The following is a 5738-nucleotide window of genomic DNA, read 5'->3' on the forward strand; positions in this document are numbered from 1 at the left end:
CAGCCTGGTCTACAGAGTGAGTTCCAGGACAGCCAGGGCTACACAGAGAAACCCTGTCTCGAAAAAACAAAAAAAAGAAAGAAAGGAAGGAAGGAAGAAAGAAAGGAAGAAAGAAGGAAAGAAAGAAAGAAAGAGAAAGAGAGAGAGAGAGAGAGGAGAGAGAGAGAGAGAAAGAAAGAAAGAAAGAAAGAAAGAAAGAAAGAAAGAAAGAAAGAAAGAAAGAATTGAGGGGAAAAGGGAACCCAAGTAGAAAATAAAGATTAAAATGGCAGATTTAAGCATTAACATATAATTAATTAATTAATTAATTAATTGTATCAAATACAAATGGTCTTTTAGGTACACTAATTAAAAGGCCAAGATTGAAACTGGGCATGGAGGCACTTTCTTGTCTGTAAAGCCAGCACTGAGGTGGAAGAAGCAGGGGATGGTTGTTAATGAGGCCAGCCTGAGCTATATAGTGAGTTCTATGCTAGCCTGACCTACATAGTGCGACCCTGTCTCCCTAGATCCTCACCCTCAAAAAGAAACAAGATTGGAAAAATATAACTGACTATATGTTATTGCAAGAGATTCCTTTCAGGAATGGAAAGTTGGCTCACTGGTCAAGAACATTTGCTGTTCTTAGGTTAGGTTCCCAGCACCTACATTGTGACTCTTAACTACACATAACTCCAGTTTCAGGTGATCCATCACCTTTTTCTGGTGTCACCAAGGGCACTAGGACTCATGTAGTACAAATGCATACATGCAGGCAAAACACTCATGCACATTAAACAACAACAACAAAAAAACTAAAGTTTTTCATTTCAAATACAACAGCAGAGGCAATTAGAAAGTTATAATGGGGATTGATATGTTATATAAAATAGTAATCGAAGGATAGTATGCATGATTATATTAATATCAATAAAAATACCAAGGATACAAAAAGATACTACTTAATGAGAAAGGGTCAGCGCATCAAGATGACATAGCAACTTGAAACATATATTCGCCAAATAACAAAGCTTTAAACTCTGTCAAGCAAGAGCTGATAGACCTAAGCATAGCAAATAAACCTTAATTATAGCTGTGGATTTAATACTCTTTTCAACCACAGATAGAACAACTGGAAAACTAGCATAGATATATAGCTTGAAAATATCTTTGGGGGAGATGATTTTAATTGTGAATTTGATTTTATTAATGAGTATAAAAAGATACTCAAGTTATATATTTCAAATTAGTGTCCTACCACTCACTAATTCATTTCATCTAAGTTGTTCAGTAGCTGTGTGTAGAAGTTTTCTTTGTAACATTCCTTTATTGTCTTTTTGATATATATTGTTTTCTCAAAGTATTCTATGTTTCAGTACTAATGTTTATAATTTGTTCTTTTTCCCTGAAGTAGAAGTATGTGGGGTGGGGCTAAAGTAAGATTGGCTGAAAGTCTTTATTAAAAAAGCATTTCTAGGGCTGGAGAGATGGCTCAGAAGTTAAGAGCACTGGCTGTTCTTTTAGAGAACCTGGGTTCACTTCCTAGCACCCATATGGCAGCTCACACACAGCTTGTCAGAGATATTTCACACTTAAACTATTACAAAGGGAATACAAATAAGGAAATGCACAATGAGAAGAGTACAAGAAGACTTTGAAAAATCTTGACATCTTTAGACACATAGGAAAGTACATTATCAAAAGCAAAATAGAATTCTATAAGAAAAACATTTAGAAAATAAGAAAGAGCTGACTGTGATGGTACACACCTTCAACCCTATTCAAGAGGCAGAGGCAGAGGCAGAGGCAGAAACAGGAGGATTTCTATGAGGTCAAGGCCAGGCTGGTTTACACAGTGAGTTCCAGAACAGCCAAGACTATACCGTGTGACCTTGTCTAAAAAAAAAAACCAAAAAAACAAAAAATAAAATAAGAAATTCTTGCAGTTAAATGTGTATGTGGCAGAAATTTCAAAAACAGGTTGAAAAATAAAGTTGAGGAAATAGCTTAGGCATCAGAATAAAAATACAACAGATGGGAAAAATGGAGAAGAGTTAAGAAAATCTGAGAGCTAGTTCATGGTAACAGAAGCTCAGGAAGGAGACAAGAGCAAGCAGGAGCTATTAGTGCAGAAGCAATAGCTAAAAATAAATGGTGTCTTCAAAGCCCCAGCTAGGGACCACCATGTTGGTTGTCTCCAGAGTCCAGACTATGGACCAACATGTTGAGTGTTTCCATATTAAAGATTTCCTAGGATAATGAATAATATCTGTGTATATATTTTTTTTTTCAGTAGGATACATCTTGAAGAAGTTTCCAGAAGTAGAACAAACTGAGAGTTTCCAAAGAAGAAACAAAGCAACATGGGGGGGGGGGAGAGAAGGGGGAGAAAGAGGAGGGGGAAGGGAGGGAGAGAATGAAGAAAAAAATAAATGAATAAATGATCTCTACTGGTTTTGTGTGTCAACTTGACATAAGCCTGAGTTATCACAGAGAAAGGAGATTCCCTTGAGGAAATGCCTCCATGAGATCCAGCTGTAAGGCATTTTCTCAATTAGTGATCAATGGTGGGAGGGCCCATTGTGGGTGGTGCCATCCCTGGGCTGGTAGTCCTGGGATCTATAAGAAATCAGGATGAGCAAGCCAGAGGAAGCAAGCCAGTAAGTAATTTCCCTCCTTGGCCTCTGCATCAGCTCCTGCTTCCTGCCCTGCTTGAGTTCCAGTCCTGACTTCCTTTGGTGATGAACAGCAATGTGGAAGTATAAGCTGAATAAACCCTTTCCTCCCCATCTTGCTTCTTGGTCATGATGCAGGAATACAAACCCTGTCTAAGTTATGAGCCAAGTAAGAGGCTAACCTGAAAATTCTAAACTGGAGGATGAAGAGATGCAGAAGATGAACAGAGACCATTTGAGGTTCTAAAAGTAGAATTTATCTTTCATTTAAAAAAAGTTTTCAAGCCAGGCGTGGTGGCACACGCCTTTAATCCCAGCACCCGGGAGGCAGAGGCAGGCGGATTTCTGAGTTCGAGGCCAGCCTGGTCTACAAAGTGAGTTCCAGGACAGCCAGGTCTACACAGAGAAACCCTGTCTCGAAAAACCAAAAAAAAAAAAAAAAAANAAAAAATAAAAAAAGTTTTCTGGTGCCCATCTAAAGCAAAATGTTTTGCCAAATGATCAAACTATCCATAGGCACTTACAACCTTATCTATGTGGCCAATATTCCACTGGCATCCAAACCAGACCAAGACAACACACACAAAAGCTGCAGACAAACATCTCTTGATTAAAAATGTAAAAATATTCAACAAAAATACTAGCAAACTAAATTCAGCAACGTATAAAAAGGCTCAGACGCTGTAACTAAATGAGTTTTATCCTGGAAATGTGAGTTGCATTTAACACATTAAAGTCAATTTAATATAGCATTGTGTCAACCGGCTTTCTGTCACTATAATGAGACACCCAAGATAATTAACTTATAAAGACAAAATGCTTACATAGCGCACAATTCCGGAGATTCTTGCCCAAGATAAGTTAGAGACGTTTCTCGGGGCCTTTGGTGTGAATGTGGGACGGAAGAGGTGAAAACTGTAAAGGAGAGTGAACAGCTCACCCCCTGACCTGCAGCAAAGAGAGACTGACTGATGGGCTGGGCTCCCCAAATCCACTGTGAAAGCATCAATCCAAAGACCTGAAGACCTCTCAACACTCCTACTGGAGGTTCCTACACTTTCCAATCATGACACCCAGGGGACCAAACCTTTGCTCCCTGGGTTTTCTGATAGACAGTAAATGCCTAAGTAAGCGGGGATGTGGGGTGGGGTGGGGGGAACATCACATGTTCACGGGGTGGAAGACTGCACCCTGTCAAGATCACACCAGTCCTCAGACTGGTCTCCAGATTCAGTGCAATGACTATCAGAATGCATATTAGCAGAACAAGAGAGAGATAAAAGCCATCCATTCATCTCGACAGATGAAAGAGCCAATAGGCACAGGTGAGTGCTGTGGAGATAGCCGAAATGTTGATAGCCATCCCACGATGGAACTGGATGCCAGTGGAACCTGTCAGACGGATGTGATGGGTAGTTCTATGTCAGCTTGACAGAAGGTAGAGTCATATGAGATGAGGAAACCACAGTTGAGAAAATGCCTTCCTTAATTGGTGATTGATATCAGAGAGCCCAGCCCATCATAGGTGGTGTCACCCCTGGGCTGGTGGTCCTGGGTTCTATAAGAAAGCAGGCTGAGCAAGCCATGAGGAGCAAGCCAGTAAGCAGCAGCCCTCCATGGCCTCTGCATCAGCTCCTGCCTCCAGGTTCCAGTCCTGTTTGAGTTCCTGCCCTGGTTTTCTTCAATGGTGGACTACAGTGGAATATATAAGCCAAATAAACCCTTTCCTCCCCAGCTTGCTTCCATCATGCTGTTTCGTCACAGCAATAGAAACACTGACTAGAACAGTGGGGCTTCATAGGAAGGAGCTAGGTCATTAGTGTGCTCTTAAAAGGGTAATTAGACCTCAGACCTTTCCTGTCCTTTTGGTTTTTTTATTCCTAGCTGTCAGGAGGTGAGAGGCTCCCTTCTCCATGCTCCCACCATGGTACACCATGAGCACAGACCCAGAGTAGCAGGACCAGTTGATCATAGGCTCCAACTAGCTGTGAATCAAAATCCACCTCTCATAAGCTGATTAACTCAGGTATGTTGTCAAAAGGATAGAAAACTGGCTAGGATACCTACTGCTGTGTATCTATAAAAGAGAGGAAAAAAAACTGTATCCACAACAAAACCTTTACTTACAGCAGTGGTATTCAAAATAGCCAAGAAATGGTACCAGCCATAAACAATGTCCATAATGGTAAGTGGATAAACAAAATCCAGTATAGCCACACACCAGAATAGTATGCAGCGATGTAAAAGAATGACTAACAACAGAACAGAGCCCGACAGGATCCGAGAAGATTGTGCTAAAGTGAAAGTAATCAGTGGCAAAGGACGGTGTGTTACACACCTGCACTTAAGTGTTCAGTCAACGATCTCCCGCAGACACGGGAAGTCAGTGGTCACCTGGGGTCACTACAATGAGCTGGAAGAGTCACAGCAATGGTGGAAGACTGCCAATGTGGACAGGGCTTGGAATGAGCTGAGGGTGTCCTAAAATTAAACGGTGTTGTTTGCATAACTCAGAATAACTAAAACCCACTGCACTGTACGCTTTAAATGGAGGGGTTTTATGTACATCTTCAGATATGTCAGGTTTCAAAAAGTAAACTACATTTATCTTTTCAGAAAACACTGCTTGCAGGCGTACTGTTCAAAAGGGGCAGACTAAAACCAAGAAAGGGGGCATAAAGGTTGATTTGAACGTCAACTCGCTCCAAATTCGAATAGCCTGTATAGGGAGCATCGCCTGAAGTGTCCCTTGACTGACATGGGATTGTGGGCGGCACCTTCAGGTAGTAGCTCCGGTTTTAAAAGGGGCGTGCCCAGGGAAGATCATGGAGTCTGCAGCTGGCTTGGTTTAGCTCTTGCAGGAGTCAACCGGCCCTGCTGTTATTATTGTTGCTGCTGACTCCCCCAGTGCGAGCAGAACCAGGGTTTCTAAGATTTTGTATGGGGCTAAGGACCAGCGGCTGTCTAGGACACTTCTAGGCTTCCGGTGCCAGCTTGGGACGGCTGAGGCACTCACACAACTACTGGCCTTAGGTCTCTCTAGTAAGAGACAGCCCTCGGGGACAACTCTTCACTGCTGAGGCC

This window comes from Mus caroli, chromosome 1, assembly GCF_900094665.2.
Source record: "Mus caroli chromosome 1, CAROLI_EIJ_v1.1, whole genome shotgun sequence".
In the NCBI taxonomy this organism is placed as follows: domain Eukaryota; kingdom Metazoa; phylum Chordata; class Mammalia; order Rodentia; family Muridae; genus Mus; species Mus caroli.